This window comes from Oncorhynchus mykiss, chromosome 23 (genome assembly GCF_057628025.1).
Source record: "Oncorhynchus mykiss isolate SJ-2025 chromosome 23, ASM5762802v1, whole genome shotgun sequence".
Lineage (NCBI taxonomy): Eukaryota > Metazoa > Chordata > Actinopteri > Salmoniformes > Salmonidae > Oncorhynchus > Oncorhynchus mykiss.
Window position 1 is genome coordinate 40,991,892 of NC_143044.1, and position 20,776 is coordinate 41,012,667.

The 20,776-nt window shown below is 46.1% G+C and overlaps 1 pseudogene; it reads right to left on the minus strand.

Moving 5' to 3' along the window:
- LOC149972602 (uncharacterized) overlaps window positions 1-20,776 on the minus strand; it is a 39,275-nt pseudogene that overhangs the window by 5,308 nt on the left and 13,191 nt on the right.

Below are 20,776 nucleotides of genomic sequence, written 5' to 3' on the forward strand. Positions count from 1 at the left end.
TGCTGGCTGAGATGGTTTACCCCTTCACAGATGATGGGATCCCTTCTGCTGGCTGAGATGGTTTACCTCTTCAAGATGATGGGATCCCTTCTGCTGGCTGAGATGGTTTACCCCTTCACAGATGATGGGATCCCTTCTGTTGGCTGAGATGGTTTACCGCTTCACAGATGATGGAATCCCTTCTGCTGGCTGAGATGGTTTACCTCTTCACATATGATGGGATCCCTTCTGCTGGCTGAGATGGTTTACCTCTTCACAGATGATGGGATCCCTTCTGCTGGCTGAGATGGTTTACCTCTTCACAGATGATGGGATCCCTTCTGCTGGCTGAGATGGGCTTTACCTCTTCACAGATGATGGGATCCCTTCTGCTGGCTGAGATGGTTTACCACTTCAAGATGATGGGATCCCTTCTGCTGGCTGAGATGGTTTACCTCTTCACAGATGATGGGATCCATTCTGCTGGCTGAGATGGTTGACCTCTTCACAGATGATGGGATCCCTTCTGCTGGCTGAGATGGTTGACCTCTTCACAGATGATGGGATCCCTTCTGCTGGCTGAGATGGTTTACCTCTTCACAGATGATGGGATCCCTTCTGCTGGCTGAGATGGTTTACCCCTTCACAGATGATGGGATCCCTTCTGCTGGCTGAGATGGTTTACCTCTTCAAGATGATGGGATCCCTTCTGCTGGCTGAGATGGTTGACCTCTTCACAGATGATGGGATCCCTTCTGCTGGCTGAGATGGGCTTTACCTCTTCACAGATGATGGGATCCCTTCTGCTGGCTGAGATGGTTGACCTCTTCACAGATGATGGGATCCCTTCTGCTGGCTGAGATGGTTTACCTCTTCACAAACAATGGGATCCCTTCTGCTGGCTGAGATGGTTTACCGCTTCACAAACAATGGGATCCCTTCTGCTGGCTGAGATGGTTTATATCTTCACAAACAATGGGATCCCTTCTGCTGGCTGAGATGGTTTATATCTTCACAAACAATGGGATCCCTTCTGCTGGCTGAGATGGTTTAACCGCTTCACAAACAATGGGATCCCTTCTGCTGGCTGAGATGGTTTACCTCTTCAAGATGATGGGATCCATTCTGTTGGCTGAGATGGTTTACCTCTTCACAGATGATGGGATCCCTTCTGCTGGCTGAGATGGTTTACCTCTTCACAGATGATGGGATCCCTTCTGCTGGCTGAGCTGGTTTACCTCTTCACAGATGATGGGATCCCTTCTGCTGGCTGAGATGGCTTACCTCTTCACAGATGATGGGATCCCTTCTGCTGGCTGAGATGGTTTACCTCTTCACAGATGATGGGATCCCTTCTGCTGGCTGAGATGGTTTACCTCTTCAAGATGATGGGACCCCTTCTGTTGGCTGAGATGGTTTACCTCCTCACAGATGATGGGATCCCTTCTGCTGGCTGAGATGGTTTACCTCTTCACAGATGATGGGATCCCTTCTGCTGGCTGAGATGGTTTACCTCTTCACAGATGATGGGATCCCTTCTGCTGGCTGAGATGGTTTACCTCTTCACAGATGATGGGATCCCTTCTGCTGGCTGAGATGGTTTACCTCTTCACAGATGATGGGATCCCTTCTGCTGGCTGAGATGGTTTCCCTCTTCACAGATGATGAGATCCCTTCTGCTGGCTGAGATGGTTTACCTCTTCACAGATGATGGGATCACTTCTGCTGGCTGAGATGGTTTACCTCTTCACAGATGATAGGATCCCTTCTGCTGGCTGAGATGGTTTACCTCTTCACAGATGATGGGATCCCTTCTGCTGGCTGAGATGGTTTAACTCTTCACAGATGATGGGATCCCTTCTGCTGGCTGAGATGGTTTACCCCTTCACAGATGATGGGATCCCTTCTGCTGGCTGAGATGGTTTACCTCTTCACAGATGATGGGATCCCTTCTGCTGGCTGAGATGGTTTACCCCTTCACAGATGATGGGATCCCTTCTGCTGGCTGAGATGGTTTACCTCTTCAAGATGATGGGATCCCTTCTGCTGGCTGAGATGGTTTACCGCTTCACAGATGATGGGATCCCTTCTGCTGGCTGAGATGGTTTACCTCTTCACAGATGACGGATCCCTTCTGCTGGCTGAGATGGGGTTTACCTCTTCACAGATGATGGGATCCCTTCTGCTGGCTGAGATGGTTTACCTCTTCAAGATGATGGGATCCCTTCTGCTGGCTGAGATGGTTTACTTCTTCACAGATGATGGGATCCCTTCTGCTGGCTGAGATGGTTGACCTCTTCACAGACGATGGGATCCCTTCTGCTGGCTGAGATGGTTTACCTCTTCACAGATGATGGGATCCCTTCTGCTGGCTAGGATGGTTTACCTCTTCACAGATGATGGGACCCCTTCTGTTGGCTGAGATGGTTTACCTCCTCACAGATGATGGGATCCCTTCTGCTGGCTGAGATGGTTTACCTCTTCACAGATGATGGGATCCCTTCTGCTGGCTGAGATGGTTTACCTCTTCACAGATGATGGGATCCCTTCTGCTGGCTGAGATGGTTTACCTCTTCACAGATGATGGGATCCCTTCTGCTGGCTGAGATGGTTTACCTCTTCACAGATGATGGGATCCCTTCTGCTGGCTGAGATGGTTTCCCTCTTCACAGATGATGAGATCCCTTCTGCTGGCTGAGATGGTTTACCTCTTCACAGATGATGGGATCACTTCTGCTGGCTGAGATGGTTTACCTCTTCACAGATGATAGGATCCCTTCTGCTGGCTGAGATGGTTTACCTCTTCACAGATGATGGGATCCCTTCTGCTGGCTGAGATGGTTTAACTCTTCACAGATGATGGGATCCCTTCTGCTGGCTGAGATGGTTTACCCCTTCACAGATGATGGGATCCCTTCTGCTGGCTGAGATGGTTTACCTCTTCACAGATGATGGGATCCCTTCTGCTGGCTGAGATGGTTTACCCCTTCACAGATGATGGGATCCCTTCTGCTGGCTGAGATGGTTTACCTCTTCAAGATGATGGGATCCCTTCTGCTGGCTGAGATGGTTTACCGCTTCACAGATGATGGGATCCCTTCTGCTGGCTGAGATGGTTTACCTCTTCACAGATGACGGATCCCTTCTGCTGGCTGAGATGGGGTTTACCTCTTCACAGATGATGGGATCCCTTCTGCTGGCTGAGATGGTTTACCTCTTCAAGATGATGGGATCCCTTCTGCTGGCTGAGATGGTTTACTTCTTCACAGATGATGGGATCCCTTCTGCTGGCTGAGATGGTTGACCTCTTCACAGACGATGGGATCCCTTCTGCTGGCTGAGATGGTTTACCTCTTCACAGATGATGGGATCCCTTCTGCTGGCTAGGATGGTTTACCTCTTCACAGATGATGGGATCCCTTCTGCTGGCTGAGATGGTTTACCTCTTCACAGATGATGGGATCCCTTCTGCTGGCTGAGATGGTTTACCTCTTCACAGATGATGGGATCCCTTCTGCTGGCTGAGATGGTTTACCCCTTCACAGATGATGGGATCCCTTCTGCTGGCTGAGATGGTTTACCTCTTCAAGATGATGGGATCCATTCTGCTGGCTGAGATGGTTTACCTCTTCACAGATGATGGGATCCCTTCTGCTGGCTGAGATGGGCTTTACCTCTTCACAGATGATGGGATCCCTTCTGCTGGCTGAGATGGTTGACCTCTTCACAGATGATGGGATCCCTTCTGCTGGCTGAGATGGTTTACCTCTTCACAGATGATGGGATCCCTTCTGCTGGCTGAGATGGTTTACCTCTTCACAGATGATGGATCCCTTCTGCTGGCTGAGATGGGGTTTACCTCTTCACAGATGATGGGATCCCTTCTGCTGGCTGAGATGGTTTACCTCTTCACAGATGATGGGATCACTTCTGCTGGCTGAGATGGTTTACCCCTTCACAGATGATGGGATCCATTCTGCTGGCTGAGATGGTTTACCTCTTCACAGATGATGGGATCCCTTCTGCTGGCTGAGATGGTTTACCTCTTCAAGATGATGGGATCCCTTCTGCTGGCTGAGATGGTTTACCCCTTCACAGATGATGGGATCCCTTCTGTTGGCTGAGATGGTTTACCGCTTCACAGATGATGGAATCAATTCTGCTGGCTGAGATGGTTTACCTCTTCACAGATGATGGGATCCCTTCTGCTGGCTGAGATGGTTTACCTCTTCACAGATGATGGGATCCCTTCTGCTGGCTGAGATGGTTTACCTCTTCACAGATGATGGGATCCCTTCTGCTGGCTGAGATGGTTTACCCCTTCACAGATGATGGGATCCCTTCTGCTGGCTGAGATGGTTTACCTCTTCAAGATGATGGGATCCCTTCTGCTGGCTGAGATGGTTTACCCCTTCACAGATGATGGGATCCCTTCTGTTGGCTGAGATGGTTTACCGCTTCACAGATGATGGAATCAATTCTGCTGGCTGAGATGGTTTACCCCTTCACAGATGATGGGATCCCTTCTGCTGGCTGAGATGGTTTACCTCTTCAAGATGATGGGATCCATTCTGCTGGCTGAGATGGTTTACCTCTTCACAGATGATGGGATCCCTTCTGCTGGCTGAGATGGGCTTTACCTCTTCACAGATGATGGGATCCCTTCTGCTGGCTGAGATGGTTGACCTCTTCACAGATGATGGGATCCCTTCTGCTGGCTGAGATGGTTTACCTCTTCACAGATGATGGGATCCCTTCTGCTGGCTGAGATGGTTTACCTCTTCACAGATGATGGATCCCTTCTGCTGGCTGAGATGGGGTTTACCTCTTCACAGATGATGGGATCCCTTCTGCTGGCTGAGATGGTTTACCTCTTCACAGATGATGGGATCACTTCTGCTGGCTGAGATGGTTTACCCCTTCACAGATGATGGGATCCATTCTGCTGGCTGAGATGGTTTACCTCTTCACAGATGATGGGATCCCTTCTGCTGGCTGAGATGGTTTACCTCTTCAAGATGATGGGATCCCTTCTGCTGGCTGAGATGGTTTACCCCTTCACAGATGATGGGATCCCTTCTGTTGGCTGAGATGGTTTACCGCTTCACAGATGATGGAATCAATTCTGCTGGCTGAGATGGTTTACCTCTTCACAGATGATGGGATCCCTTCTGCTGGCTGAGATGGTTTACCTCTTCACAGATGATGGGATCCCTTCTGCTGGCTGAGATGGTTTACCTCTTCACAGATGATGGGATCCCTTCTGCTGGCTGAGATGGTTTACCCCTTCACAGATGATGGGATCCCTTCTGCTGGCTGAGATGGTTTACCTCTTCAAGATGATGGGATCCCTTCTGCTGGCTGAGATGGTTTACCTCTTCACAGATGATGGGATCCCTTCTGCTGGCTGAGATGGTTTACCTCTTCACAGATGACGGATCCCTTCTGCTGGCTGAGATGGGGTTTACCTCTTCACAGATGATGGGATCCCTTCTGCTGGCTGAGATGGTTTACCTCTTCAAGATGATGGGATCCCTTCTGCTGGCTGAGATGGTTTACCTCTTCACAGATGATGGGATCCCTTCTGCTGGCTGAGATGGTTGACCTCTTCACAGACGATGGGATCCCTTCTGCTGGCTGAGATGGTTTACCTCTTCACAGATGATGGGATCCCTTCTGCTGGCTAGGATGGTTTACCTCTTCACAGATGATGGGATCCCTTCTGCTGGCTGAGATGGTTTACCTCTTCACAGATGATGGGATCCCTTCTGCTGGCTGAGATGGTTTACCTCTTCACAGATGATGGGATCCCTTCTGCTGGCTGAGATGGTTTACCCCTTCACAGATGATGGGATCCCTTCTGCTGGCTGAGATGGTTTACCTCTTCAAGATGATGGGATCCATTCTGCTGGCTGAGATGGTTTACCTCTTCACAGATGATGGGATCCCTTCTGCTGGCTGAGATGGGCTTTACCTCTTCACAGATGATGGGATCCCTTCTGCTGGCTGAGATGGTTGACCTCTTCACAGATGATGGGATCCCTTCTGCTGGCTGAGATGGTTTACCTCTTCACAGATGATGGGATCCCTTCTGCTGGCTGAGATGGTTTACCTCTTCACAGATGATGGATCCCTTCTGCTGGCTGAGATGGGGTTGACCTCTTCACAGATGATGGGATCCCTTCTGCTGGCTGAGATGGTTTACCTCTTCACAGATGGTGGGATCACTTCTGCTGGCTGAGATGGTTTACCCCTTCACAGATGATGGGATCCATTCTGCTGGCTGAGATGGTTTACCTCTTCACAGATGATGGGATCCCTTCTGCTGGCTGAGATGGTTTACCTCTTCAAGATGATGGGATCCCTTCTGCTGGCTGAGATGGTTTACCCCTTCACAGATGATGGGATCCCTTCTGTTGGCTGAGATGGTTTACCGCTTCACAGATGATGGAATCCCTTCTGCTGGCTGAGATGGTTTACCTCTTCACATATGATGGGATCCCTTCTGCTGGCTGAGATGGTTGACCTCTTCACAGATGATGGGATCCCTTCTGCTGGCTGAGATGGTTTACCTCTTCACAGATGATGGGATCCCTTCTGCTGGCTGAGATGGGCTTTACCTCTTCACAGATGATGGGATCCCTTCTGCTGGCTGAGATGGTTTACCACTTCAAGATGATGGGATCCCTTCTGCTGGCTGAGATGGTTTACCTCTTCACAGATGATGGGATCCATTCTGCTGGCTGAGATGGTTGACCTCTTCACAGATGATGGGATCCCTTCTGCTGGCTGAGATGGTTGACCTCTTCACAGATGATGGGATCCCTTCTGCTGGCTGAGATGGTTTACCTCTTCACAGATGATGGGATCCCTTCTGCTGGCTGAGATGGTTTACCCCTTCACAGATGATGGGATCCCTTCTGCTGGCTGAGATGGTTTACCTCTTCAAGATGATGGGATCCCTTCTGCTGGCTGAGATGGTTGACCTCTTCACAGATGATGGGATCCCTTCTGCTGGCTGAGATGGGCTTTACCTCTTCACAGATGATGGGATCCCTTCTGCTGGCTGAGATGGTTGACCTCTTCACAGATGATGGGATCCCTTCTGCTGGCTGAGATGGTTTACCTCTTCACAGATGATGGGATCCCTTCTGCTGGCTGAGATGGGCTTTACCTCTTCACAGATGATGGGATCCCTTCTGCTGGCTGAGATGGTTTACCACTTCAAGATGATGGGATCCCTTCTGCTGGCTGAGATGGTTTACCTCTTCACAGATGATGGGATCCATTCTGCTGGCTGAGATGGTTGACCTCTTCACAGATGATGGGATCCCTTCTGCTGGCTGAGATGGTTGACCTCTTCACAGATGATGGGATCCCTTCTGCTGGCTGAGATGGTTTACCTCTTCACAGATGATGGGATCCCTTCTGCTGGCTGAGATGGTTTACCCCTTCACAGATGATGGGATCCCTTCTGCTGGCTGAGATGGTTTACCTCTTCAAGATGATGGGATCCCTTCTGCTGGCTGAGATGGTTGACCTCTTCACAGATGATGGGATCCCTTCTGCTGGCTGAGATGGGCTTTACCTCTTCACAGATGATGGGATCCCTTCTGCTGGCTGAGATGGTTGACCTCTTCACAGATGATGGGATCCCTTCTGCTGGCTGAGATGGTTTACCTCTTCACAGATGATGGGATCCCTTCTGCTGGCTGAGATGGTTTACCTCTTCACAGATGATGGATCCCTTCTGCTGGCTGAGATGGGGTTTACCTCTTCACAGATGATGGGATCCCTTCTGCTGGCTGAGATGGTTTACCTCTTCACAGATGATGGGATCACTTCTGCTGGCTGAGATGGTTTACCCCTTCACAGATGATGGGATCCATTCTGCTGGCTGAGATGGTTTACCTCTTCAAGATGATGGGATCCCTTCTGCTGGCTGAGATGGTTTACCCCTTCACAGATGATGGGATCCCTTCTGCTGGCTGAGATGGTTTACCTCTTCAAGATGATGGGATCCATTCTGCTGGCTGAGATGGTTTACCTCTTCACAGATGATGGGATCCCTTCTGCTGGCTGAGATGGTTTACCTCTTCACAGATGATGGATCCCTTCTGCTGGCTGAGATGGGGTTTACCTCTTCACAGATGATGGGATCCCTTCTGCTGGCTGAGATGGTTTACCTCTTCACAGATGATGGGATCACTTCTGCTGGCTGAGATGGTTTACCCCTTCACAGATGATGGGATCCATTCTGCTGGCTGAGATGGTTTACCTCTTCAAGATGATGGGATCCCTTCTGCTGGCTGAGATGGTTTACCCCTTCACAGATGATGGGATCCCTTCTGCTGGCTGAGATGGTTTACCTCTTCAAGATGATGGGATCCCTTCTGCTGGCTGAGATGGTTTACCTCTTCACAGATGATGGGATCCCTTCTGCTGGCTGAGATGGTTTACCTCTTCACAGATGATGGGATCACTTCTGCTGGCTGAGATGGTTTACCTCTTCACAGATGATGGGATCCCTTCTGCTGGCTGAGATGGTTTACCTCTTCAAGATGATGGGATCCCTTCTGCTGGCTGAGATGGTTTACCCCTTCACAGATGATGGGATCCCTTCTGCTGGCTGAGATGGTTTACCTCTTCAAGATGATGGGATCCCTTCTGCTGGCTGAGATGGTTTACCTCTTCACAGATGATGGGATCCCTTCTGCTGGCTGAGATGGTTTACCTCTTCACAGATGATGGGATCACTTCTGCTGGCTGAGATGGTTTACCCCTTCACAGATGATGGGATCCATTCTGCTGGCTGAGATGGTTTACCTCTTCACAGATGATGGGATCCCTTCTGCTGGCTGAGATGGTTTACCTCTTCAAGATGATGGGATCCCTTCTGCTGGCTGAGATGGTTTACCCCTTCACAGATGATGGGATCCCTTCTGTTGGCTGAGATGGTTTACCGCTTCACAGATGATGGAATCCCTTCTGCTGGCTGAGATGGTTTACCTCTTCACATATGATGGGATCCCTTCTGCTGGCTGAGATGGTTGACCTCTTCACAGATGATGGGATCCCTTCTGCTGGCTGAGATGGTTTACCTCTTCACAGATGATGGGATCCCTTCTGCTGGCTGAGATGGGCTTTACCTCTTCACAGATGATGGGATCCCTTCTGCTGGCTGAGATGGTTTACCACTTCAAGATGATGGGATCCCTTCTGCTGGCTGAGATGGTTTACCTCTTCACAGATGATGGGATCCCTTCTGCTGGCTGAGATGGTTGACCTCTTCACAGATGATGGGATCCCTTCTGCTGGCTGAGATGGTTGACCTCTTCACAGATGATGGGATCCCTTCTGCTGGCTGAGATGGTTTACCTCTTCACAGATGATGGGATCCCTTCTGCTGGATGAGATGCTTTACATCTTCACAGATGATGGGATCCCTTCTGCTGGCTGAGATGGTTTACCTCTTCACAGATGATGGGATCCCTTCTGCTGGCGATGTCCATCTTCAGTGCAGACACCTGTACACAACAACAGTTTGTGTCATGGCAGTGTAAAGTCAGTTATTACAAGCGGATAATAACCTGACCTCAAATCTCATTATTAAAGTGTTCTGACAGAGGATTAAAACGGCAAAAACATTTTGTTGCTATTTACATGCATTGTGTCTTGTTTAAAATATATGTGGTTGTTTAGGGTTGATTAAAAGTCTTATGTTTGAGCCTTACCTGGTTATCCAGGGCGACAGTGTCCAGGTTGTTCAGGAGGCTTTCTTTCTGGTACTCCTCCTTCTCCTGCCTCACTTCCTCCAGCTCCATCTCCACAGCAACCAGACACCAACATAGTCCTGTCTCCTCAGATGGCCAGCTCCTCTTCTGATTGGCCAGCTCCAGACGCAGCTCCTCCCCCTCCATCTTGGAGTGGCACTGTGGGGAGAGAGGGTTTGCGGGTGGATAATACCTACTAATACTGTTTTGAAGTCCTTTAATAATAGCCTAAACATATATCAGTGCCTGCAGTTTAACTTAAAGAAGGGCTGGATTTGGGATGAAGAGAGGCAGTACCTGTTGCACGAGCGAAGCCAGGGCAGCCTCCAGATTAGCTAGCCCGAGCTGTAGCGTTGGCCACCTTTTCCACTTACAGATCACCTGCAGAAAACATCATGTAGACAATGGCTATGAATTTTATGTTGTCGTTGTTTTTTATACTTACAACACCAAGACAAATTCCTATCATCATTGATGAATAGAAATAAAACGTATTTTGCATAGAAGTAGACTGAAACACAAGTAACCACCATTTTCAGATCTCTAGTCCGAACTTGATAAAGTGTGCCAAGTGACACCATTATCTCTGTCCTAGTACCACTATATAGTATACTATTGAAATGTCTCATTGAGGGAGCGGATGTGGTTCTGGAGGTATGCGTTGACGAAGTCGATGGGGGTGAGTGTGGTTGCCGGGATGACAAAAGCAGTGTTGAGTTGTCTGGTGGAGCCCTCTAGTGGTTCTCTATGTGCCAGTACCGGGCCTTCCCTGAGTGTACTCTGGTGTACCTGCCGCTGATAAACACAGAGAGAACACACACACACACACACACACACACACACATACACACACACACACACACACACACAGGTTACTCAGGCATGTGTGTGACTGAGTCACGATTATATTACTACCCTTCTCTATATGCTAGAGGTTGAGGGTTATGCCTCAACAGCCAGTCCATTACTAGCTAGCTGTAACCATAAATACTCATATTACATTTTAACTGTCTGTCTGTGTACATTAATACCCTCCTTACAGGTCGGCACTCAGCTGTGTGAAGGGTTAGTGTTGACACCTGTTGGCCTGGGCTTTAGGCTAGTTAGGGTCTATCAGCAAAATTATAGGGTGGTAAGCGGAGGCATGTGATAGTGATGGTTTGGGGATGGGAGGGGTTGGGATGGGAGGGGTTGTCGGAGGGGATGGGAGGGGTTGTCGGTGTGAGCGAACACAGAGTAAGCAGTGAGACATGCTGGTGATGACATGGTGATGACATTTTTTGGGCTGGTGCTTTAGGGATCTGTCAACAGGTTGGTGTTGAGGTGTGGGTTGATCCAAGACTGTGTGGAACTTCTAGGGGTTGTGAGTAAAAAGTGTTTATACCTGGCTGTGCAGTGCTGTCAGTGGGATAGGCTGTGCAGCGCTGTCAGTGGGCTAGGCTGTGCAGCGCTGTCAGTGGGCTTGGCTGTGCAGCGCTGTCAGTGGGCTTGGCTGTGCAGCGCTGTCAGTGGGCTTGGCTGTGCAGCACTGTCAGTGGGCTTGGCTGTGCAGGACTGTCAGTGGGCTAGGCTGTGCAGGACTGTCAGTGGGCTAGGCTGTGCAGGACTGTCAGTGGGCTAGGCTGTGCAGGACTGTCAGTGGGCTAGGCTGTGCAGGACTGTCATTGGGCTAGGCTGTACAGGACTGTCAGTGGGCTAGGCTGTGCAGGACTGTCAGTGGGCTAGGCTGTGCAGGAATGTCAGTGGGCTTGGCTGTGCAGCACTGTCAGTGGGCTTGGCTGTGCAGCGCTGTCAGTGGGCTTGGCTGTGCAGCACTGTCAGTGGGCTTGGCTGTGCAGGACTGTCAGTGGGCTAGGCTGTGCAGGACTGTCAGTGGGCTAGGCTGTGCAGGACTGTCAGTGGGCTAGGCTGTGCAGAACTGTCAGTGGGCTAGGCTGTGCAGGACTGTCAGTGGGCTTGGCTGTGCAGGACTGTCATTGGGCTAGGCTGTACAGGACTGTCAGTGGGCTAGGCTGTGCAGGACTGTCAGTGGGCTAGGCTGTGCAGAACTGTCAGTGGGCTAGGCTGTGCAGCGCTATTAGTGGGCTTGGCTGAGCTCTGTGCTGGAGGTTAGGGTAGAGGTCCTTTATGCCAAGAGTATGAAAAGCTGTCATCAAGGAAAAGCATGGCTACTTTGAGGAATCTCAAATCTAAAATATATTTTGATTTGTTAACACTTTTTTGGATAAAACATGATTCCATATGTGTTATTTTATAGTTGTGATGTCTTCACTATTATTCTGCAATGTAGAAAATAGTAAAATAAAGAAAAACCCTGGAATGAGAAGGTGTGTCCAAACTTTGGACTAGTACTGTATATACAACTGAAGTTGGAAGTATACATACACCTTAGCCAAATATATTTAAACTCAGTTTTTACAATTCAAGACATTTAATCCAAGAAAAAATTCCCTGTTTAAAGTCAGTTAGGATCACCACCTTATTTTAAGAATATCAAATGTTAGAATAATAGTATAAAGAATGATTTATTTCAGCTTTTATTTCTTTAATCACATTCCCAGTGGGTCAGAAGTTTACATACACTCAATTAGTATTTGGTAGCATCGCCTTTAAATTGCTTAACATGGGTCAAATGTTTCGGGTAGCCTTCCACAAGCTTCCCACAATAAGTGAATTTTGGCCCATTCCTCCTGACAGAGCTGGTGTAACTGAGTCAGGTTCGTAGGCCTCCTTGCTCGCACACGCTTTTTCAGTTCTGCCCACAAATTTTCCATAGGATTGAGGGCTTTGTGATGGCCACTCCAATACCTTGACTTTGTTGTCCTGAAGCCATTTTGCCACAACTTTGGAAGTATGCTTGGGGTCATTGTCCATTTGGAAGACCCATTTGCGACCAAGCTTTAACTTCCTGACTTGAGATGTTGCTTCAATATATCCACATAATTTTCCTCATGAAGCCATCTATTTTCTGAAGTGCACCAGTCCCTCCTGCAGCAAAGCACCCCCACAACATGATGCTGCCACCCTTGTGCGTCACGGTTGGGATGGTGTTCTTCGGCTTGCAAGCCTCCCCCTTTTCCCTCCAAACATAACGATGGTCATTATGGCCCAACAGTTCTATTTTTGTTTCAACAGACCAGAGGACATTTCTCCAAAAAGTATGATCTTTGTCCTCATGTGCAGTTACAAACCATAGTCTGACTTTTGTATGGCGGTTTGGAGCAGTGGTTTCTTCCTTGCTGAACGGCCTTCCTGGTAATGTCGATATAGGACTCGTTTTACTGTGGATATAGATACTTTTGTACCCGTTCCACTTCACAAGGTCCTTTGCTGTTTTTCTGGGATTGATTTGCACTTTTCGCACCAAAGTACAGAACGCGTCTCCTTCCTGAGCGGTATGACGGATTGTGTTAATACTTGCGTACTATTGTTTGTACAGGTGAACGTGGTACCTTCAGGCGTTTGGAAATTGCTCCCAAGGATGAACCAGACTTGTGGAGGTCTACAATTTTTTTCTGAGGTATTGGCTGATTTCTTTTGATTTTCCCGTGATGTGAAGCAAAGAGGCGTTTGAAGGTAGACCTTGAAATACATCCACAGGTACACCTCCAATTGACTCAAATGATGTAATTTAGCCAACATGAATCTTCTAAAGCCATGATATAATTTTCTGGAATTTTCCAAGCAGTTTAAAGGCACAGTCAACTTAGTGTATGTAAACTTCTGACCCACTGGAATTGTGTTTCAGTGAATTATAAGTGAAATAATCTGTCTGTAAACAATTGTTGGAAACATTACTTGTGTCATGCACAAAGTAGATGTCCTAACCGACTTGCCAAAACTATAGTTTTTTAACAAGAAATTTGTGGAGTGATTGAAAAACGAGTTTTAATGACTCCAACCTAAGTGTACAGTCGTGGCCAAAAGTTTTGAGAATGACACAAATATACATTTTCACAAAGTCTGATGCTTCAGTTTGTATGATGGCAATTTGCATATACTCCAGAATGTTATGAAGAGTGATCAGATAAAATGCAATTAATTGCAAAGTCCCTCTTTGCCATGCAAATGAACTGAATCCCCCAAAAACATTTCCACTGCATTTCAGACCTGCCACAAAAGGACCAGCTGACATCATGTCAGTGATTCTCTCGTTAACACAGGTGTGAGTGTTGATGAGGACAAGGCTGGAGATGACTCTGTCATGCTGATTGAGTTTGAATAACAGACTGGAAGCTTCAAAAGGAGGGTGGTGGTTGGAATCATTGTTCTTCCTCTGTCAACCATGGTTACTTGCAAGGAAACACGTGCCGTCATCTATGCTTTGCACAAAAAGGGCTTCACATGCAAAGATATTGCTGCCAGTAAGATTGCACTTAAATCAACCATTTATCGGATCATCAAGAACTTCAAGGAGAGCGATTCAATTGTTGTGAAGAAGGCTTCAGGGTGCCCAAGAAAGTCCAGCAAGTGCCAGGACCATCTCCTAAAGTTGATTCAGTTGGCCTGGTGTCAAGAATGGCAGCAAAGAAGCCACTTCTCTCCAGGAAAAACATCAGGGACAGACTCATATTCTGCAAAAGGTACAGGGATTGGACTGCTGAGGCCTGGGGTAGAGTCATTTTCTCTGATGAATCTCCTTCCCGATTGTTTGGGGCATCTGGAAAAAAGCTTGTCCGGAGAAGACAAAGTGAGCGCTACCATCAGTCCTGTGTCATGCCAACAGTAAAGCATCCTGAGACCATTCATGTGTGCGGTTGCTTCTCAGCCAAGGGAGTGGGCTCACTCACAATTTTGCCTAAGAACACAACCATGAATAAAGAATGGTACGAACACATCCTCCGAGAGCAACTTCTCCCAATCATCCAGGAACAATTTGGATGTGGCCAAAAGTGAATTGACAGCATGCCAGGGCAGATTGCAGAGGTCTTGAAAAAGAAGGGTCAACATTGCAAATATTGACTCTTTGCATCAACTTCATGTAATTGTCACTAAAAGCCTTTGACACATATGAAATGCTTGTAATTATTCTTCAGTATTCCATAGTAACATCTGACAAAAATATCTAAAGACACTGAAGCAGCTAACAAATTAACAAACAAATTAATAATTGTGTCATTCTCAAAACTTTTGGCCATGACTGTATGTAAACTTCCGACTTCAACTGTATATATGTATATATAGAAAAATTGTTTGCCAGCCATCACTCATCAAAAAGATGGCCGCCATCACTCATCGACTACAATCAGTTCCTTACCCCCATCGAGTGGTCATTGGTTGAAACTGCTCACAGACGCGTATATATATTATTATTAGAATAAGGCTGTAACATAACAAAATGTGGAAAATGGGAAGGGGTCTGAATGATTTCAAAATTCACTGTATATACAGTACCAGTCAAATGTTTGGACACACCTAGTCATTCAAGGGTTTTTCTTTATTTGCACTATTTTCCAATAGTGAAGACTTCCAAACTATGAAATAACACATATGGAATCATGTAGTAACCGAAAAAGTGTTAAACAAATCAAAATATATTTTATACGTATTTGAGATTCTTCAAAGTAGCCACCCTTTGCCTTGATGACAGCTTTGCACACTCATGCCATTCTCTCAACCAGCTCCATGAGGTAGTCATCTGGAATGCATGTCAACTAACAGGTGTGCCTTGTTAAAAGTTAATTTGTGCATTTGAGCCAATCAGTTGTGTTGTGACAAGGTAGAGGTGGTATACAGAAGATTTGGTTAAAGACCAAGTCCATATTATGGCAAGAACAGCTCATATAAGCAAAGAGAAACAACAGTCAATCATTTTTTATATATGTTTTTTTACCTTTATCTAACTAGGCAAGTCAGTTAAGAACAAATTCTTATTTAAAATGATGGCCTAGGAACAGTGGGTTAACTGCCTTGTTCAGGGGCAGCACAACAGATTTTTACAGCTCGGGGATTCGATCTAGCAACACTTTTGGTTTCTGACCCAATGCTCTAACCACTAGGCTACCTGCCGCCCCGGCCCCTAATGGGGCGTTACTTTAAGACATAAAGGTCAAGACATTAGCTTAAGACATGAACGTCAGTCAATGCGGAAAATGTCAAGAACTTTGAAAGTTTCTTCAAGGGCAGTCGCAAAAACCATCAAGCGCTACGATGAAACTGGCACTCATGAGGATCGCCACAGAAAAGGAAGACCCAGAGTTACCTCTGCTGCAGAGGATACGTTCATTAGAGTTAACTGCACCTCAGATTGCAGACCAAATAAATGCTTTGAGTAACGGACACATCTCAACATCAACTGTTCAGAGGAAACTGCGTGAATCAGGCCTTCATGGTCGAATTGCTGCAAAAAAACGACTACTAAAGGACACCAATTAGAAGAAGAGACTTGCTTGGGACATTAGATTGGTGGAAATCGGTCTTTTGGTCTGATGAATTCAAATTTGAGATTTTTGGTTCTAACTGCCATGTCTTTGTGAGACACATAGTAGGTGAACAGATGATCCCCGCATATGTGGTTCCCAACGTGAAGCATGGAGGAGGAGGTGTGATGGCGTGGGGGTGCTTTGCTGGTGACACTGTTGGTTAATTATTTAGAATTCAAGGCACACTTAACCAGCATGGCTACCACAGCATTCTGCAGCGATATACCATCTCATCTGGTTTGCATTTGGTGGGACTATAATTAGTTTTTCAACAGGACAATGACCCAACACACCTCCACGCTGCTGTAAGGGCTATTAGACCAAGAAGGAGAGTGATGGAGTGTGCATCATGACCCGGACTCCACAATCACCTGACCTCAACCCAATTGAGATGGCTTGGGATGAGTTGGACCACAGAGTGAAGGAAAAGCAGCCAACAAGTGCTCAGCATATCAATCAATTAAATGTATTTATAAAGCTAGAGCTAGTTAGAGACAGCAGGTGCAGTAGAGAGAGAGAGAGTCCAAAACAGCAGGTCCGAGACAAGGTAGCGCACGCACAGTGAACAGGTCACGGTTCTATAGCATCAGGCAGAACAGTTGAAAATCCAGTTTCAACTGTTCTGTCTGCGGCTATGAAATGCTGACCTGTTCACTGGATGAACTACCTTGTCCCGGACCTGTTGTTTTGGACTCTCTCTCTACCGCACCTGCTGTCTCTAACCTAGCTCTAGGCCAGGTAGTCCTGAGGCATGGTCCTAGGGCTCAGGTCCTCCAGGAGAATGGAAAGAACTGAAAACTGCTGTTCACAAATGCTCTCCATCCAACCTCACTGAGCTCGAGCTGTTTTGCAAGGAGGAATGGGAAAACATTTCAGTCTCTCGATGTGCAAAACTGATAGAGACATACCCCAAGCGACTTACAGCTGTAATCGCAGCAAAAGGTGCGCTACAAAGTATTAACTTAAGGGGGCTGAATAATTTTGCACGCCCAATTTTTCAGTTTTTGATTTGTTAAAAAAGTTTGAAATATCCAATAAATGTCGTTCCACTTCATGATTGTGTCCCACTTGTTGTTGATTCTTCACAAAAAAATACAGTTTTATATATTTATGTTTGAAGCCTGAAATGTGGCAAAAGGTCGCAAAGTTCAAGGGGGCCGAATACTTTCCCAAGGCACTGTAAACTACTGCAGCATAAATACTGGAGGCTGAGACAGGAGGGGTCGGGAGACACTTTGGCCCTGTTTGACGATACCCCCAGACAGGGCCAAACAGGCAGGATATAACCCCACCCACTTTGCCAAGGCACAGCCCCCACACCATTAGAGGGATATCTTCAACCACCAACCTACTACCCTGAGACAAGGCAAGGTACAGCCCACAAAGACCTCCCCCACGGCACGAACCCAAGGGGGGCGCCAACCCGGACAGGAAGATGATGTCAGCGACTCAACCCTCTCATGTGATGCCCCCCTCCTAGGGACAGCATGGAAGAGCACCAGTAAGCCAGTGACTCAGCCCCCGTAATAGGGTTAGAAGCAGAGAATCTCAGTGGAGAGAGGGGAAGTGGCCAGGCAGAGACAGCAGGGTGGTTCGTCGCTCCAGTGCCTTTCCGTTCACCTTCACAGCCCTGGGCCAGACTACACTTAATCATAGGACCTATTGAAGAGATGAGTCTTCAATAAAGACTTAAAAGTTGAGACCGAGTCTGCGCTCTCACATGGGTAGGCAGACAATTCCATAGAAATGGAGCTCTATAGGAGAAAGCCCTGCCTCCAGCTGTTTGCTTAGAAATTCTAGGGACAGTAAGGAGGCCTGCGTCTTGTGACTGTAGCGTACGTGTTGGTATGTACGGCAGGACCAAATCGGAAAGATAGCTAGGAGCAAGCCCATGTACTGGTTTGTAGGTTAGCGGTAAAACCTTGAAATCAGCCTTGCCTTAACATGAAGCCAGTGTAGAGAGGCTAGCACTGGAGTAATATGATTTTTTTGGGGGGTTCTAGATTCTAGCAGCGGGGTTTAGCACTAACTGAAGTTTATTTGGTGCTTTATCCGGGTAGCCGGAAAGTAGAACATTGCAGTAGTCTAATCTAGAAGGGACAAAAGCATGGATCAATTTTTTTTGACAGAAAGTTTCAGATTTTTGCAATGTTACGAAGATGGAAAAAGCTGTCCTTTAAATATTTTTGATATGTTCATCAAAAGAGAGATCAGGGTGCAGAGTAATATATGTGGTAACTCCTTCAAGACTGTTGGAAAAGCATTCCTCGTGAAGCTGGTTGAGAGAATTCCAAGAGTGTGCAAAGCTGTCATCAAGGCAAAGGGTTGCAATTTTGAAGAATCTGAAATATAAAATATATATGATTTTTTAAACACTTTTTTGGTTACTGCATGATTCCATATGTGTTATTTCATAGTTTGATGTCTTCACTATTATTCTTCAATGTAGAAAATAGTCAAAATAAAGAAAAACGCTTGAATGAGTAGGTGTGTCCAAACTTTTGACTGGTACTAATATGTCAAAAGTTATTGATTATTATGTTATGATTATTATTTTGTATTATTTTTTTTGGGGGGGGGTGGTCCCTTGCGTGCCCGTTTGGGAACCACTGCTATATATTATGGTTGATTGTTCTAAGTATTCATTCTAAAAGGGAAAGTGCCCTTTAGAAAACACCTAAATAAAGTACATCACTTTGACAAACAATATGACCGGCTGAGTGAAAACCAAAATTCAACTTGGGGTAGCGACCTTTTCAGGAAGCCATAGACACCTGACCTTAGGCCCTAGGACAATAGGGTGTCCAGTTTCAGACCCTCCATATACACCGTCGGTAGGAATCGGTAAGATACTGTTTCAGAATGTTGATGTTTAAGGTTACACTGCAAAGGGATTGCCATGAATTTGACAGTAACTTACAGGCAGCTCGGTGGGAAGTAAAACATTTTTTTTCATATTACAGTACACCTAATATAAATATGGTATCAAAGCAAGTACTGTGTCATGACACACAGTACAATACCATAAAATTGACTGTAGGATACTGTAAAAAAGTAAATGAATGAATGTAATGGATGAATGAATGAATGTAATGGATGAATGAATGTAATGGATGAATGAATATAATGGATGAATGGAATGGATGATTGGATGAATGAATGGAATGGATGAATGGATGAATGTAATGGATGAATTAATGAAATGGATGAATGTAATGGATGAATGTAATGGATGAATGAATGAATATAATGGATGAATGGAATGGACGAATGGATGAATAAATGAATGTAATGGATGAATGAATGTAATGGATGAGTGTAATGGATGAATGGATTAATGAAATTAATTGAGAGGAGGGGTTTGTATTTCGCATGATTTTATTGTAATTACAAGCCATTGGTGCAAGCAGGCGGGCTAATAGGTTAAGTGTCTACACATTACAGCATATTAATGAATATTTGGTGTTTTATATCATCTACACGTACAGAGGTCTTTAAAAAAAGCTTCCAAACGGTCAGCAACTACAGGGCAAAACAGACCAAAAGGACATGGCAAAATGCTCAACCATTTAAAGCTGCAATATGTCACTTTTTGGCCGACCCGACCAAGTTCATATAGAAGGGTAAATTGTAGATCTGTCATTAGCGTTGAAAGCAAGTCTAAGAAGCGGTATATCTGTTCTATGTGCGCAATTTCTATGCTTCCTGTTCTTAAGTGACATTCTTGCCTCTTTTACTTTCGGTTTTGTACACCAGCTTCAAACAGCTGAAAATACAATATTTCAGCAGGAAAATAACCTAGAACCTAGAACAAGACTTGAAAATGGCTGTCTAGCAATGATCAACAACCAACTCGCTTTAATAATATTTTAAAGAATAATGGGCAAATATTGTACAATCCAGGTTTGCAAAGCTATTAGAGACTAACCCAGAAAGACTCACAGCTTTAAAACCTCTCTAGGATAGGGGGCAGTATTTTCATGTCCGGATGAAAAGCGTGACCAAAGTAAACTGCCTGCTACTCAGGCCCGGAAGCTAGGATATGCATATTATTAGTAGATTTGGATTGAAAATACTCTGAAGTTTCTAAAACCGTTTGAATAATGTCTGTGAGTATAACAGAACTGATTTGGCAGGCGAAACCCCGAGCACAATCCATCCAGGGAATTTTCTTTTGAGGTCAAGCTGTTTTCCATTAGTTTTCTATGGCAAGCCCGTTTTAATAGAAATATGCTTTCAGTTCCTATGGCTTCCACTAGATGTCAACAGTCTTTAGAAATTGGTTGATGTTTTTCCTTTGAGTAATGAAGAATTAGCCCTTTCCTTTCTGGGAGTCGAGCCAAGTGGAATCTTTTGTTTGGGTATCACGACCTGGCGCTCGCTACACTTTCATTTTATCGGCTATTGAACACAGTTTATCCCGTCTTAAATTTGATTGATTATTTACGTTTTAAAATACCTAAAGTTGGATTAGGAAAGTTGTTTGAAATGTTTGGACCAAGATTACAGGTAATTTATTAGATAATTTGTAGTCATGTTGGGCGATTTGGAACGTTGTTTTCCTGAATCAAACATGCCAAATAAATGGACATTTTGAGGATA